Here is an 18,534-nt window from a genome sequence, read left to right as displayed (position 1 = left end):
CCCCTTGTCAATACCTTGCTCTTTGCGATAAAGTTTTTTAGTACTTTCAAAAGAGGTATTTTTTCTAATTAAACAGCCTTGGTGATTCAGAGGTGATTCTTGAAGAATTGGAATAAAATTCAAACTTTAGCGTAAAGAGCAAGGTATTGACGTAAGGGTGAACCCCGTCATATACGTAGTAATCTCTGGTCGTTTTAAGTTTTAATGTTGCTCGTTACTTTCAGTTTAAAAAACCTGTCTTTTTATTTAATTAATAGACCTAAGATGAGTCCAGGGGAGCAAAGTATATTTTTTATCTTGATAGGCTCTGTACGTCAGTGATTTTTCAACATCCCTTCCTTTTCACTAATCAATACCCTACAAAAAAAGAAGATCTGTATGTCGAAATTTCATTTCATTGAGATCTTTTTCTGGCATCTACTTTATTTGAAATATGTTTTTCCGCAGAATTTGTCAGTCAACAATATTTCTACTTCCCCAAATTGCTACTTATAGGCCATTACATCCAAGTTAGACTAAAGATTTATTTGTGAAAAAAAGGAAGTAAAAGATGTAGCCATATAGGCCATTTTAACATTTGACATTTATTCTAACTTACGAGTGCAATAGAGAGGTTCGTCTGACTTGTCTTCGCAGTCCACTACACCATCACAGAAATTTGACAAATGAATACACTTCCCAGTGGAACACTTGAAATGAGTCAGTCTGCATTCTCCTGGACTTGTGGGAACCATTACTGGAAATGGGGATAGGACATCTTGAAGTCGTGACAGGTGCAACAGTGCAAAGAAAATCCAAAAAGATATCATGCTTTTCTACCCTAAAATAGAAAAAAAAACTTAACCTTCTTATATGAAAAAAGCTTCTTTTAATTATTTTTTAGGAAACAACAGTTTGTTAATGATTGAATTTTTGCGGAAGAAAAATTGCTGTAAAATTTAATTAATTTAGTTTCACTTACAAATTTTCACGGTTCAACGTGGCAACACACACGAAAACGTGATACTTTCCTAAAAACTTCATAATTTTGCAACAAAAAATTTTTTGGTTGCATTCATAATTGGTAAAAAAAAAATTATTCTTCGATAATGATTCGACAGATTGAAGATCAGCATTTAAAATACAATCCAAATTAGCAACCTGTAAGCAGAAGAACCTTAAATTGTTTTCTTTAACTTTATCTTAGACATTTTAAATCATCTTCAACAGGACATAAAAGCAAAATTTTGTGCTCCGTTAATATTTGCAGCCTGCTAAAGCTTATTTTCTTAAACCCTATGCACTGTCACTCAAATACATACCAGATTTGACAAACATAATCTGAGAAAATTACCAGAACGGTTCTCAATTGCAAGTTCCATCAGCCTTGGAATTCAATTCAATAATTCCTCCTTTTAAGAATCCTTTTAAGTGATTCCTTTCATTCATAAAAATTCCAGTGCCGGATACTAATGATGGTAAGCAAAGGAAAGTTTGTTGACATATACAACATTTTTAGCTGAAAGTGAACGGAATAAACTTCTGGTTATGATAAAACAGCGATGTGTTTTTAAAAACGTCGGATATTACACACTCATAAATTAATATAATATGAGCTTATGTCTGCTAAAACATGCTTAATAGTCTTCTGCCAGAGCGAAGATTCACCATTTTTATTCAGGAATAAGATGGGTCTACTTTCGGAGAGTCAAGGCTATTTATCTATACAATACTTTTTCTCTAAATTGTTTGGGAGAAAACTGCCCCCTTGCCCCCCCCCCCCCCAAGAAAGTGATTCCATTAGTTTCTCCCTAAAATCAGTTATGAGGCTGTCATCAGTACAACATAAATTTTCAGAAATATACGCTGAAAATTTCACTGTTCCAAAGATATTTCTGATATCTTATCTGATATATTTCTGATATGAACTGTTCCTAAGATATTTCTGATATGCCCTTTTGACAACCTGCATGCGAATGGCAGGTTGTCATCTGTACAACAGAAATATTCTCTGAAAATTTCACTTTCATGCCCTTAGGCATAGTTGTAATAGTAGTCACAGCAGTAGTATAACTACTCAACTTAATACAATTAGCCCTTGCTATGATATTGTCGATTTGCTCTTTTTTAACCTGTAATCTGTGTGGGCGTATACTTTTTGAAATTTTCATCTTAATGCCCTTAACCTTATAAGTAGTTACGATAGAAGTAGTAATTGGAGCAACAATAAGAGTAGTAGTAGTAGTAGAACTAGTAAATGTTGCAAAAACAGCAGTATTAGCAGTAGTGTGCACATATTGCCTTTTGGTCAATGGATCAGCCCCTTTAAGTATTCTCAGAGAGTTGAAACTTGATACACAAACCAATTCTTAAGATGCGTTATTTTGACAATCTAAATGCACTTAGTGTCTTTTGTTAGTTCAAGTTTGCCATCGATATTCTCTCAAACTTTACCTTCATAGACTTGGCCTTAATAATACTATTATCACAGTAGTGTCGGTGGTAGTAAAGGTTGTAGTGATAGTGTTGTATTAGCAGTAGTAGCAGCAGCATTATTAACGATATTAGCATGTATATATTGTCTTTTGGTCAGTTGAACATGATGCCCCGGAAGTTTCACCTTGAGACGTAAAGCCTTTCCAAAAATATTGTTGATGTGTGCTTTTGACACCCTTTTGACACCCTTTTCACCTTAATACTTTAAGCTTTACAAGTTGTTGCAATTGAAATAGAAGTTGGTATAGTTTAGTAGCAGTAAAGGTAAGTAAGAGAATAGGTAAAGAATACGGCATTGGACTTTACAGTCAGGCGTTGCTGATCTCCGTTTCTTGGTCCTACATCCAGGAAGTGCAATGGGGGGTTGGGGGCAAACCATCCTGTGCTTTCGCACACCCTTCCTTAGTTTAGTAGCAGTAGAAGCATAAGGAAAAGTAGCATTGGTATTAGTGTTATTAGTGACAAACATACTTTACCTTTTTGTCAATTGATCTTCCCCTTGAAGTATTCTCCGAAAGATTCAGCTTAATACCAAAATCTTGAGATACACCCTTTTGACAATCTACATACATACAGTGTGTTTTGATTTAGTTTAAATTCCCCTCAATATTCTGTCAAATTTTCACCTTCATACACTTAGCCTTAATTGTACTAGTATCATAGTAGTAGTGGTGGTAGGAGGAACAGTAGTAGCAGTAATAGTGTATAATTATTAGTAGTAGTAACAGTAGTGGCAGCAGTATTAATCGCAGTAGTATTACTTACATTTTGCCTTTTGGGGATTCTGGATTCTGCGTGGTAATAGCTCATTCAATCATTCTTTAAATTTTTTGAAAAACTTAATGGAAAATATTTTTTTCTTGATATAATCAAACAGTTTGTGGAAACGAACTGTAAGTAAGGAATGAACCTACCCCATAGTAGCTGAAGCTTTAAAAAAAATAAAACTCTACGGAAATTCTGAAACTCCAGATAATTTTTCTGGGGGAATTGTCTGATGGAAATTTTTCGGGTAAATTTTCAACAAGGAGGAAATTTTTCGGTGAGGAATTACACATGGAAGGAATTTTCTGTGGGATGACTTGTTCGTAGAGGATGGGATTTGCAGGGGGAAATCATTTACGGAGGGGGGATTTCTGGTAGGATTTGAAAAATAATCAGACATTAAGAAAAAATAGTTTTTTTTATTTAAGTGGAAGATGGAACAATATAAAAGCTTAAAACAAACAGAACTAATTTCTTATATGAGAGAGGCTTCCTCTTAGATCCCTCGCCCGTGACACTTGATTTTTTAGTACTTTATAAAATTCAATTTCAAGAAAATTCAATTCAGTGGTAGTCTGAGGTGCTAATTTACGAAAATGTGGGGAATGGGGCATGATCTGTTTTCCATTTCTGCTGAATGAAGGCATAAAAAAGGTAATTTCAAAATGAAGAGGGGAGTTTTTGGTTCTTTTTATTGAAAATACCAATAAGAGTCTTTTTCAAAATCCCCCCTCGCTCAAAAAAGCACCCCTCTCTCAATTTTGCACCTGATGGAGGTTTTTCGTTTTCTTTTACCTAGTATAGATATAAGGTCGATCACCAATATACCTTACATAAAATTCTGGTTACTTATTAGGCTGATTTACTTGAAATTTAAATGGGAAACCCTACCAAAGGAAAAATTCGATTTCCATACTCTTTGGTAGAACTGGGATGTTAAATATTAAAGTTGAAAGCAAACTCAAAAGGCTTTCTAGTTTGCCCTTTCTACAGAGAAACATTGAAATATAAATTTTCCATCCTGGCACTTTAATACACTCAGAAGGGTTTTATATACACATTTTCTAAGCAAGAATTCATTCCTAAAGTTAAATCCTCTTTCTAATTTTGAAAGGAGTAGGCAAAGTTTCAAACTAGTTCATAAGCTTAAATGTTAATTTTTAATGGGGCCTGAACTTTTTTAATTTAATGCTAGTGCTAATTTTGTTTTCCAGCTCTAGCTCCTACTTTTGATGTTTATATCAACTTTTGTCTCAAGTACATAAAGAAGACTAGCATTACAAGAAATATTAAAAAACAACGGTAGTTTAATACCGAAAGGTAGCACAAATTTTATTTAAATATTGCAATAGTATTTAAATAATAGTAATTTAAATAACCAACGGTATTTAAATACGAATGTCTAGTTGAAATTTTATTTTACAGAGCATTTGTAAATATTTCCATAATCTTTAAATTCCTAAGCACTTAAGCAACAAACTCCTTATGATTTACTATAGTATTTATTGTGCATTAGTTTTATTAAAATTGTCATAAATACTTATAGGGGGCACAAAAATACTTAAAGGGTAGGCTACAAAAGGGGAGAAAGCTAGGCGATAATTGCAGAAAGAAGACTTTCATGGTGGGAAAAATGGTTAAAACTGCTGCAGGACAACTAGCTATTTTGATAATATTAATATTACTCTCCTTTTTTTCTTTTTTTTTTACAATCGGGGATTCCTAGGTTCAAACCCACCCGGCACAAGAGAAGTATTGTTACAATTATAATCTTATATACTATATAGTGCTCATTCTCATCTCTTTGAATTCTTCATATAATGTTTTAGGAAGGGTGTGCGAAAGCACAGGATGGATGGCCCCCAACCCCCCATTCCACGGAGATCAGCACCGCCAGTAGGGACTGTAAAGTACAATGCCGTATTCTTTACCTTTTTACATTACTTTTGTATAGGTCTGTGTGTAATTACAACTAACTTAATGTCATTTTCTCCTTGGTGAAGCTGAACGATGGCCCATCAAACCACAAATTAAACGTTAAACTGTCCTTTTTATGGACCAAAATCAATCGAAAGAAGTCTGACATCCGTTCAATGCCTCTTACCCCCAGACACCCCTGCAACCCTACATGGTATCAGGCAAAAATGTTAGAATACTTGCTTTAATCCGAACAGTGGACCGGTAATTAAGACAGCCTTCGGAGATGACAAGGGACCTCTTGTCCTAAGGGCAAGGACGTTACTGTGTGAATAGCTCGTAAAGAAATGTTTTTTTTCCTCCCCTCAAATTGGCTAACATAGGTGCGTTTCTAGGGTTTGAGGAGAGGTAACCCCACACTCATTTGTGGCTATTCCTTTTTGTATTAAGATTAGCATTATTATTTACAGTAGACAATGTCACACTGCAGGTAAAAAGACGCCACAGTGTACACTCTGTTGTGAGGACTAGAAACCAACATAGAGCACTCTTTGAAATACTTTATGGATATGATAGCTTATCCCTCATGGACTTCCATTTTACTTACCTTAGCCGTTACGTTAACACCTCGGGGCATTCCAACTGCAGAATCTATGTTACCATCCCGATTGAAGTCACCCAAAAAAATATCTTAAAGTATCTGTTGCTTAACGTCACATGGTTGTTTTCCAAGGCCGAGACTAATGGAAATTAGATCGTAGTTTTTGTTTGTTTTAAGTTTTGATTTCACATTCATAGAAATCTCTACTTGTTTTAGGATTAAACTTATAAAAGCTTATTTCTATTCGTTATAAGTTTCAAATTAAATGTTTTATCAACTGCAAGTAAGGAGCAACATTAAAACTTAAAACGAACCAAAATTATTCTGTATATAAGGGTGTTTCCCCCTCCTCAATACCTTGATCTTTACGGCTAAAGTTTGACTTTTTGTCCCAATTCCTTGAGAACGATTCCTGAAATACAAGAGCCGTTTAGTTAGAATAATAAGAAGCTTTTTAGAAGCAATAGATAATTTTAGCTTAAAAAGCAGGGTGTTGAGGAGGGGAAAACTCCCTCATATACGGAATAATTTCTGTTCGTTCTAAGCTTTAATGTTGCTCCTTACTTTCAGTCGAAAAAAGTAGTTTTTTGTATTTATTTTCTGATCGTTTTTCAAACCATCCTCGCTCTCCCCACCTCCCAATAAAAACTCCCTCACCTCAAGGGAAAATCTTCTGTAGAAAGTTTCTCTCACGTATATAAAGTCTTCCCCAAAAAATTTACTTCCGGACAATTCCATCCTTGCTGAAAGTTCCCCCGGTAAAGTTTCTTGCGGATGATTCCGCCTGAAAAATTCCGCTTAGCATACTTTCATTTGAGAAAGACTTTAATTTCTAATTGTTTTTTAAATCATGTTGGAAATAGCCCCTTTTGTGGAAATTTTTTCCCAGAAACCCCCACCCCCAGTAGGAAGTTGTTCCCGTGGAAAGTTTCCCACGAAGAGTTTTTCCAGTGGAAAATCCCCCCCCCCCCAACAGAAAAATCCTCCAGCCAATTCCAACGCCGATAAAATTTTACCCCGGACAATTCCCCTGGAACATTCCCACATACAAAATTGAGTCGGCAAAGAGAAAGTAAGACAAGTAGAAAGAATTTGAAATCTCACCGGTTTAAAATTTCCGCTTGAAAGTTAGCCCCCGGAAACATTTCTTTACGCTATTTTTTTTAGAACCTTTAAAAAAGTTATTATTCCAATCAAACGGCCCCTGACTTTCAGGAGTCGTTCTTAAAGAGTTAGGGCAAAAATAAAACTTTAACGTAAAGAGCGAGGTCTTGATCCCACTCCCCCATACACGTAAGTATTTCTGTTTGTTTGAAGTTTCGATATTGCTCCTTACTTTCAGTTGAAAAAAACCTGTTTTGTTCTTTAATTTCTAATTGTTTTTAAATAATGCCAGGAAATCCGGTGCCCCCTCCATTGAAAATGTTTAACTTTCATGGAAAAATACTCCATGTTAATTTCTTTAAAATTAAAATACCCCCCCCCCAGGAAATTTCCCTCAGACAATTCCTATCTATTTGAAAATTCCCTCCAAAAAATTTCCTTTCATTTGAAAAAAAAAATTAATTTCTGTATGTTTTTAAAATCATGCTGGAAACACCCTCCTCCGTGGAAAAGTGTCCCCGCCAATACCCCCTCCCCCCAATACTAGCATAAACTTGTTCGTGCAATAAACTCCCTCTGGAAAATTTATCCCCTGGAAAACTCCCCCATGGAGAACGTATTCTGTGGAAATTCCCCCCCCCCCCCTACGGAAAAATACTCTGGATAATTACAATTGGCAATTTTTCCGCGAGCAATTCCCCGTAACATCTCCACATATAAAATTGAGTCGGTAAAGAGAAAGTGAGACAAATAAAAAGAATTTTGTATAGGAAATCCGGCAAACACCCCCAGTGTAAAATTTTACCTGAAAAGCTCAACCACTGGAACTCTCTCCCCATGGAAAATTTTCCTTATTAAAAATCCCCACGTATGAAAATTCATCCCCCCCCCCCGAAAAATGTCTGTATATTTCCCATGTCAAATACTATAACTAAACAATTGGCAAATTTCATGTCTTACAGATCTTTCCCAAAGGGCTCTGGGGGGTCATGCTGTCCCCAAAAGCATACTTACTGGACTTTTTAACTATGAAATACAAAATGGCCATCTCAAAAATTTAAAACTTTTGATCGGGTGACTTCGAGGGAAAAAATGGGACGGATCCCAGTCGAAGCTACAACCCCCTGTCTGCAGGACCAACCGCTACAAAAACACGTTTGTCCCCTTTTTCGTAGAAGCATACAACAAGACTTAGTGTTATTTGAATTCACGTGTTTGTGTTTTTATAGTGTTATTTTAATTTTTTTTTTTTTCATATTGTTGTAAAGACGACATAAATTAGCCATGGCTAAGCTGTTCGTTCTTAATAAACCTATGTCTATGTCTATGTCTATGTCTATGTCTAATTGCCCTTCATTCTTTTTGGTCACTTAAAAAGGACACTAGAACTTTAATTTTCGTTTGAATGAGACCTTTCCTAATGTTCTACGACTATTGGTTCGATGCGATCACCACCGAGGAAAACAAACAAACAAATAAATGCACATCCATGATCTTTCTTCTGGCAAAAAACTCCAAAATTCCACATTTTTGCTGATGGTAGTGGCCGATTCGGGTGAAATTTTTTCTGGTGCCCACATTCCTTATTTCATTTTCTTCACTCTTTTTTAGAATAAATTTGTTAATTTGATCAATTATTGGCACCCATGTCACTTTGCCCCCCCTTCCCCCCAAGATTTTGTTCATTGGCACCCTTGTTACATTGAGCCTCCCCCTAAGATTTTGCTCTAGATCCACCCCTGTATGGTGGGAGCTTGAAATTTCTGCAACAGGGTTCTCTGATTCGATAAATCTGATGGTGTGATTTTCTTTAAGGCTCCTTGACAATTAAGAGGTGTTATTCCTCTGTTTCGGAAATCAGACGAATTTTCTTAGGCTCGCAGTTTTTGTTGGGTAAAATTAAAATTAATGAAATTAATAGAATTAAAATTGGGTATAATTAATTAATGAAGTTGGGTAAAATTAAAATTAATAAATTAATTAAACAACAAATTAATGTTGGGTAAAATAAAAAATTAAAATTAATAAAAATTAATAAAATTAATTTTAATTAAAATTTAATTAAAATTAAAATTAATGGGTAAAATTAAAATTAATTAATGAATTAATATATTTGGAATCCGAATAATAGCTCGAATCTTTTGGTATAACTATTAATATCAAAATCTCTTTTGCAGAGTTTCAGTTACTATTGAGCTGCGTCACTTTTTACTTCTAGTTCGTTACCACGAACTGTTTGATTTACACATTACTTTTTTATTAAGAAAGAACTCTGTAAAAAAAACATGATTACATGAAAAAAATGTATCGACTGAATATAATTGAATACTATTATCACATATTGGATATCGGGCTCTGGCAAATATCTGATCGACATGGAGAGTGAATCCATGTTGGTCATAATACATTGTGCCCACATCGCTCTTTACTTAGGCAACACTATTGCACTGCCTTTAGTTAATTGCTTGTGGTTTTTAACAACAACAACAAAATTATTACTGCTGTGGGTTTCAACCAGCGATCTTAGGAAGGCCAGCGACCTTAAAGATGCTGCTTGGAAGAGAGAAACCCGCTGATTATACAAAAATATCCGCGAGCTGACGGAAGGGAAGTCTTCCAATGTGAGCCGTGTTCTATCTGCGGATGATAGCATGTTGGATGATGATGCCTGTGAACTTTCTTCCTGGAGTTGCCACTTTTCAAAAATTCTGAATGCTGAGGCATTCACATATCTTAACCCATACCTGATTCAAGAAGCCGTGGCTACACACAAGATGACATCTGATCTCGTATCGCAACCGTTTGAGGCCTCAGAGATCCAAAAAGACTTAATATGTCAAAAAATAATCGAGCCCCTGGCGTCTATGGTGTTTCATTAGAACTTCCCAAGTACGGAGGTGTAGCAATGATGCTGTGGCTCCAGCTCATTTTCTCAATTATATGGAAGACGAAATGCATACCTAAAGATTGGCGTCTTGGCATCATTTTGCAATTCTTGAAAAGAAATGACAGTCACGAAATCTGCTTTTATTGTCGAGGAATTACAGTTCTCTTCATCCCCGAAAAAGTTTTGCCAAGATACAACTGGACATATTCTCTGCCTTCCTGCATAGAAAGAGAAAAGTTCAGCAACCCGGGCTCATGCCCGGCAGATCGACAACGGAGCAAATCTTCACTATGCGCCAGTTGACGGAAACAACCTTAGAGTTTTGCAGAAAGGTATTTGCATTTGCTGACTTCAAAGCACCTTTTTTCTCTGAAGATCATCGTTTGCTCTGGCTGATACTGAGAATCACAGGGCTATCCCATAAATATTGTTTCATTTTCGAAAAGCTATACAATGGTACGGAGAGCTGCGTTCAAGTCAATGGAAGACGCAGGCCCACATTCTTAGTGAAGACAGGCCCCCGGTAAGATTGCATCACCTCTCTTGAGCTCTTCAACTGCGTGATAGACTGCATCATGACTTGCATGGCAAATCGCCTTCGATGTCCAGTTGATGACCGGGTGCTTATAGATGGTGGCCTAGCTGATGATATAGCCTCAGTTGTAGACACCATCGAAAAAGTCGCCGAAGCTGTCCATGTGATTTTAGAAGGATCCTCAAAAGTTGGTCTTTGGATCAACTGGCAGAAAATCAAAGTTATACCCATCGAGCCCCCCACGTCACTACCATCTGTAAATAAATTCAACAATGGGAGCATGTTGTTAGCGTCAGGAGTTGTTAGGAGTTGTTAGGAGGATGAATAGCACTTGGCGAAAACCAAATATAAACCACAATACTAAAAAACGAATTTACGACGCTCCAGTCAGCACCGTGTAACTATAAGAAACAAAGACGTGTCCAGCTGCAAAATCCATCTTTTACACCGTTGACGTCACGCAAACCAAACATGTTCCAAGAGTTGAGGGTTTTCACTTGAATGACTTTTTAACTAACCATACCCCCCTGTAACGTGCTTAGCAAGCTCCTTTCTCTATGCCAGCTGGCCAAGCACACTGTTCTCTCGTAGAAAAACCTCTTTCGTCTGCCACATGACGCCCCAGCAGGACATGAGTTTGACTTCGACCCACCCGGCGCGGATGGAAACATCCCAGAAGACCCCCTCACTAAGAGAAAAAACAAAGAAAAGGAAATCGGTGCCACAGCCTATATCCTAATAGAGACCATCAATCTGGCAAGCGATAGGTCAACCTGGAGGTGCCTGGTCTCATAGCTCTCTATACTGTCCTGGCAAGAGCCGTAAGTCAATTGACTTTCAACCAAATTGTGGTTCTGACTATTTTTATTGGCTTTTATTTAACTTTGTCTGTTTAGATGCTCAAAGTCTTAAAATAAATACTTCAAAAGTTAAATCTTGAATGAACTAGACACCCATTTATAGACATGGCATTCATCATAGACATATAATACTCCGGCAATTGATTGTTCGAAATAGCGAGAGGTATTGTCTCGCCTTGAACTTTTAAAAGCTAGGTTTTGTTGCTATAAGATATGAAATATTACATTAGGATAAAAGATGAATTGATTTAATTTTACATTTTAATAGATTAAGACTATAAAGAATGAATTCCCCGAAGAACTAAAAATTGGTGGCCCAAACAGGGTCAAAATGTTTTCAAGTGAAGATTCTGAGATAACTAATCCGTGTACTACTGGTGTTCTATATACATGACCTATAATTTTCAGACTAAGGGTAAAAATAGTGATCATGGTTACAGTGATCGTTGTAGCCTAAAAAGGGACGAAGTTTTTGAAAAAAACCATCAAGTTAGAATAGATAGCTATTTGAAGTTGATTCAAGAATGGTAACTAGAATTTCGATTAATCTTAATGTTGAAAGTTACGAAAACACATCGATGGGAATATCGAAAGAATTTCGAAAGCCTGAAAATTGTCAACACCTTGAACAACATGGAAAATCGCTTTTTTATATGGGTAGAACTGATGTGTCCTTTTTTTTCTTGCCACTAGCGAGGCGCTGAAATCTCATAGAGAGCTATCCAAGGGCTTATTTGAAAGGAAATTACTATTTATACCTTCTTTCTTTAAGTAACAAAACATAATATTAAAATGAAATAGAATTTTGATTTAGACGAATTAGAGTAAAGGGTGGTTCATCGATGGTATAGCATCCCCCCATTATATAAAGATCTTTGACTGGTCATTTCAATTATTAATATTTCTCTTAACTTTGATTTAAAAAAAAAAGGTTTTTATAATCTAAGAACTATTAAGCCACAGCCGAGGTATTCTTCTATAGCTTTCATTCATATACATCTTTGGCCGAAACTAAACAACATTTTTATATTATGGCACTGATTGTTATGTTCTATAATAATGACACTCCATAGACACCAAGTTGTTGATGATTCAGTAATCAGAAAGCTTGTCATTGTCTTGGAGAAGTCTGTGTCCTGAAAATTGTTCCAACTCAGGCAATGGATGTCTATAAATTGGACTGATATTTAGAAGACTATCTGAGTTTGACAGGCTGCTTCAGATATGTGTTGGCTATTCAAAAATAATGGTAAACTTCCAAAAGAATGTATTGATTTGTTCCAAAATTTAATCGAAAATGAGGTAAAATAAATAACAGAATTGGAAGCATGCAATCATAATTTTTTTATTTCTATAAAATTATCCCTAGAAAATTACATTCCAGTTAAAAAACTAATTTTCTTTGCTGTTAAGTTAAAAAGTAATAATTAAGTATTTTACTTTATAGTCCCTCCCGACGAAGCTTATCTCCTTGTCATAACACTTCAGCCAGAAAGTGCGATAAGGGGTTGGCGGCAAGTCATCCTCTGCTTTCTCACACTCTTCCAGTATATGCGCCCCAAAATTCTTAGCCCCTTTGAAAATTTTCCTTAAGGTCATGTGGCCAATTTTGGAGTAATTCCCCTTGTCTGTAGCGTAGAATAGAAATATCCTAACATTGCTCTTCAGTAATCTGTATCATTCTGGTTGTGCATTTTGGAAAAGTCAAGAATCCAGGGTATAACTGTCTAATATAAGGGTATAAACTGTCCTGTTTTCCAATTTCCTTATATCTTTAATTCTTAGTAACTTACAGCTTATCTTTAGTCATTTATCATTACATATATTATGCTGCAACTGGTGGGGTATGGGAGTCCCCTCATGCGGTTCGTCGACTTAACCCAGAAAATAAAATGTTCACATTTAGAGCTTGGTTAATTCTTGCTGGGCTTACAGAATCACGCCACCAACCCTCGTTCCAAGCCACATAGCCAGCGAGACCAGGACTCAAACCCCTGTTGCTGTTAATATACCCTCCGAAAAAAAAGATATTATATGATAAAATTTATTTTTAATCAATTATCATACCATAATAATAAACGATTGAAAAAGAGCCAAAGCTGTGTTAACATCCATTATTAAGGAATCTTTGTTTAATATTGTTCCAACATATTTCAGGTAAAATCTTTTACGTGTGGTTATTTATATATTTATTTACGCGAATAAAGTTATCTATAAATGAATTTTTGTTTTATTTTACTATTTAACTGGTTCTATTTTATTTAGGCTGAAAACTTAAAAATTTATTTGTAAACTGAATTTTCACCAAATGAAATTCTTCATTTTGAAGCTAAAGCATGCTTGTGATTGGGCCGGTAAAAACGTATCAAGAGCTTAAGCCAAATAAATTAAAGCACGTTTTTTACCACAAAATTATAGGAAACTGATCTCTCTCGTCCTCTTTGCTACAAGTCTTTCCCTGTCACGTGGACCCCTTTAGTACTAATAATTTATCTGCTTGATTGTAACCTATTTTAAACCTTCTGATAGAAATTTCAGGGAAGAGACTCCTGATGTATTAATATCCCGAAGCTTTTACTTATTCAAGTGGAAATCCCAGCAAGGAAAATAGATGAGATTATGAGGCCAGTGTATTTATTCATTTTAGGAAAATCTTTGACGTGTCCCGTTTGAGGAATTATTTAAATAAGATTTATTTGCTGCGGAAACGTAAGTCACTGTGTACACACAGAAAATAGAGTAAGGGCTTGTAAAACACAATATTTCGTTCTTTTTAAAGACTTGAAATATTAAAATGAAGGACAAAATACGTGGATTTTTTTGTAGCCTGTATTGGTTTGGAATTCCACATAAAAACACACAACGGCCAAACAGGTTTTAAAAAGGTGGGTTAGCTGTCTCTCCAGAAATTATTGTTTTTGCGAATGATGTGATTAACATACGAAAATTCATCAAAGACGTAAACAAATGAGCTTAAGCTGTAATTTTTACAATGGAGTTTTAGAAAAATAAGCTATAATAATAATAATTTATTTGAAAACCCGTTCTGAAAAAAAAAAGAAAAGAAAAAAGGAGCATAAGAAAAAAAAAAAAAAAAAAATGCAGACAACATCAAAACTGAGGTAGTACCGAAAACCAAGGATGGTTCAGCTTCAAAAGACGCGTGTTATTTACAAAAACTTATTTTTCTACAGCTGCAGCAGGGTCAGCTAAGCTGAATCTTCTAATAAGATAAGAGTTGCGATTCCCAATGGGTAAATGTACAAGATATTTTGCGAAAAGAAAGAAAACTGAACTAAGTTCTGACTTATCTATTTTAATATATTTTTTCCAAAAGGGTGCTATGTATAAATAATGTGGTAGAGAAACTGAGCTAAAAAGTTTTGAAAGAAGATGGCGGTTGAAACGTTGCTTATTGTCGCAAAAGAAGCATACGAAAGCCCTACTCAGCGTTTGATGTCAGCTATAAGAAGTTGTTGTATGTGCTTTTTTGAGGAACCAATGGGGAGACTGAGGTAAGCAATGTGATCAACTGGCTTGATCCTACTGTTCCCGAGAGGAATAACTGCTGGCGGTGCGTGCTTCCAGCTGAAGAATACGACCTCTGACTTTTCAGCATTGAATTCAGGACCGGGTTTTACATCCTCAGCTTGTAGTGATGTGAAAAGCGTTGCTATTGCGCTGTATAGTGCGAGTTAAGTTCAAAATGATGTCTGCATAACAGACGAGAGACAAATTGACACCGGCGAGGATAAAAGACCAGGGAGATACGGACCGCGTATCGAGAAATTCATTGGTCATAAGTGAAGAGTAAATCTTTTTCTCTTTGGTGTACACGAGGATAAGTTTGGAACTGAGAATGAATCTTCTCCCAAGCTATGAAATATTAAACATTCAGACATAAGGGAATAAATGTAAATTAAAATATTAACTCGTGTGCCTTAATATAAAATAAGGCACACAAGAATAATTAGCATAGAAAACCTACTTGATTTAAAAAGTATGTTGGCGTCTTTGAATTAATGGATCTCAATTAAAATTTTAACAGCAAAAATTCTGAGTCAAAAACATTATTTCAATGTTTTAAACATTCTTTCAAAAGAAATTGGGATGAACCTTCTCCCCGCCCCCCCCCCCTCCCCAATGGTCAGTCATACTGAATCTCAGCGGTGGCCGTTGACATTTTAAGGAGTGCTAATTCGAACGTAATATTCCGATCTAGTAACGATACAGATCAAATTTTAAACTTTGGCAACTTAGTCATGAACTTAGCCGTAGAAATCAAAACTCAACAGTATACATAAGGCAAAGGTGAATTAAAAACTTGAAATAGATAGGGAACATATTAAACAAGAGACAGGCTGGTGCACCTCAACACCCAATTACAGCGTTAAAGTATTGCTCGTGCTGCAATTATTACTTAATACCGTGCGAAAATACCCTTTAAGTGCGAAAAGTATGATATAACAGTTTGTGGTAAAGAACTGTAAGCAAGGACTTACAAACTCTAAAAACTTAATGCCAATACAAGCATCAGACAATCGGATTTTCATGGTGATTTAAAATATATACGTTTCATCAAGCATAGTCTTAACCATCAAAAGTTACGAGCCTGAGAAAATTTGACTTATTTCTAAAAAAAATGGGGAAATCCCCCTAAAATCCATAGAATCTTAATGAAAATAACACCATCAGATTCAGCGTATCAGAAAACTTTACAGTAGAAGTTTCAAGCTCCTATCGGCAAAAATGTGGAATTTTGTATTTTCTGCCAGAAGAAAGATCCCCGATGTGTGTTAATTTTTTTTTTTTCTCCAGGGGTGATCTTATCGACCTAGTGGTCCTAGAATGTCACAACAGGGCTCATTGGTACGGAAATTAAAAGTTCTAGTGCCCTTTTTAAGTGACCAAAAAATTGGAGGGCATATAGGCCCCCTCCCATACCAATTTTTTCCCAAAGTCACCCGATCGAAAGTTTTATATAGCCATTTTGTTCAACAAAGTCAAAAAATCTAACAACTATATCTATAAGGATGACTTAATTCGCCACAGTCGCCGGGGGAAGGCCTCCAAGTTGTGAACTTTGCCAATTCTTTACATATAGTATAGGTTATTGCGAAGTATACACAAGTTTTCAGGGGGATTTTCCTGGTTGGGGGAGGGGGTTTGGGGGGAGGGTTTACATGGGAGGATCTTTCCATGGAGGAATTTTTTATGGGATAAGGTAATTTTGTATGAAGATGGCACCGGATTTCCCAGCATTATTAAAAAACTATCAGAAATTAAATAAAAAAAAAAAAAACTTTTTTCAACTAAATGTAAGGAGTAACATTAAAACTTAAAACGAAGAGAAATTATTCCATATATTATAGGGGCTGTCCCTTCCTCAACGCCCCGCTCTTTACGCTGAAGTTTTTTATTACTTTTAAAAGTAGAGTTGTGACAAAGAGGCAATCTTTAGTTTAAAGAGTGGGGCGTTGAGGAGGGGATAGCCCCTTTCATATACAGAATAATTTCTGTTCGTTTTAAGTTTTAAGTGTTGCTCCTTACTTTCAGTTAAAATATCTGTTTTTTATTTAATGAGCAATAAGTATCAAAAGTGTTTTGAGAAGCATTTTCAGTATTTTTGATAAGTATTTTGAAAAATTTTCAGCAAAGCTTCATTGTTCAATGGTAAAACTTCAATGATACCATCGGAAAGTTAAAATGGTGGCTTCTGTTCATGATAGTTTATAGCACATTCAAAATTTTAATGGAATCATTTTTTTAGCCAAATTCCTAAATTCAATTTACAAAAGCCCAGAGGATGAATTTCTTAACTTTGTGGATAGTTGAGTTATTGATCATAGTTGAGGATAGTTAGTTTTAAAGATAATTCTTAGCGTTAAGGATTGAAGATATTAAAGCCTTTCTCTTTCCATCGCGAATTGTCTAAAACACCATCTAGCATTTGGGAATGCTTGGCTTTTTTTGGTGTAATAACATGAATAGCTAACTTTATTTGTGCAGTCGGTAAAATTAGTGTTGCACTAAGTATCTGATCTCAGTTTCTGACAATAAAAATGATTACAAAGCTTGAAAAATGCCAAGTATCACCAAACACTAGACGGCGTTGATCTTTTACCGACACTATTGCCAGTGTCCACTATTGCAAGTTACCCATGCTCTTTGAGCATAAATTAATAATAGTGTAAGATCTTTGTTCTACAAATTTGGTTGAGTTATTTGAGAGGCCTTTAACCCGTTTTGCTTCTTTTATCATGCCAAATGAAAATCACTGAAAGGTAAAAAAAAACTGATCCATAACTAAAGCTTTTAAATGTCAATTTGTAACTTTTGAAGCAATCTGTTCTTTTTTGTTGAGTTAATTTTTTGGATTGGTGAATCAAGATAAGAGTTCTGAGAGGAATGGAACTAAAACGAAGAAAATTTTGATGAAGCTGTAGCTACACTAAAGGACTCTATATTGATTGTTTGAAGTATGCTGATGTACAAGTAAATGGGCTACTGGAAGACATATTAGTATTTACTTTATTTATTTTTTTCAAATACAAAATTAATAAACTGCTTAAGATATATTTTGTTGCAGTAAAAAACAAATGAAACTTCAGCCATCAGGCTGTTTGTAGAAGCAATAGCCCCAACCTTTTTATGGTAATTCGGGTAGTTTTTTGCTTGTTTTTCAAATTCACTTCATGCCTTTCCTTTAATTTCTGCTCATTTCGTTAGTCATAAGTTCATTTATTGTAAAAGATTTGCTAGATGTTTCCCGGAAAAATTGCCTACGGATTGTTTTGGGCGCCCAACTGACCGTATTTCAAAGAGTAGACTTTACGAAAAGTGTGGTTCAATCCTGCTTTCTAGGGCTAATGAGAAAAATAATAATAAGAGAAAGATTGAGATTGCTCGGGCACGTTTTGTGGATGAAGGATGACAGATTGTAAAATATTATCCTTTTTGGCCGACCGTCTAGGTCTAAACAAGCCAGTCGTCTTCGGTTGGGGTGGGGGTTTGTCGTAAGGAAAGATTTGAGGAAAATGGGAATATCCTGGTGGGTGGGGTTGTTAGTAGCAGCAGAAGTGGCAGTCTGCTCAATTAGGTTTTAACATTACCCTTCATTGAAAAAATAATCGGATGCCATCAATAAATAGGAGAAAACTCATGATTCTGTTTTCATTCAAAAGAGATAAAGAGAGATTAATTTCCTGAAATCATAGGCAAGCGCTGCCTAAGTAAAGAATGATGTTGGCACAATGTATTATTTATTTTTAAATAAAATTTCAAATAGGGATAAAATCCTTTAATAGACAGTGATGATGATAACAGTGGTAGAAATTCACAAAAATACCAGATATTTTGGTCACATATACAGTGACCGTCATCAGTAGTA

General features: G+C 35.5%; 1 long non-coding RNA gene across 1 annotated transcript in view; it reads right to left on the bottom strand.

The window, feature by feature from the left end:
* The window catches only part of LOC148942430 (uncharacterized), an 80,904-nt gene that overhangs the window by 37,939 nt on the left and 24,431 nt on the right, over window positions 1–18,534 (bottom strand). The window contains exon 2 of the long non-coding RNA XR_016143165.1: window positions 599–820. This is a non-coding gene — a long non-coding RNA (uncharacterized LOC148942430). The remainder of the gene's footprint in view (window positions 1–598; window positions 821–18,534) is intronic.

The sequence above is a fragment of the Artemia sp. Qi Xiang Cuo genome, chromosome 17 (assembly GCF_049724085.1).
Source record: "Artemia sp. Qi Xiang Cuo chromosome 17, ASM4972408v1, whole genome shotgun sequence".
NCBI classification, from domain to species: domain Eukaryota; kingdom Metazoa; phylum Arthropoda; class Branchiopoda; order Anostraca; family Artemiidae; genus Artemia; species Artemia sp. Qi Xiang Cuo.
The sequence above is the reverse complement of the archived record's forward strand: the minus strand, read 5'-3'. Positions and strand labels throughout refer to the sequence as shown.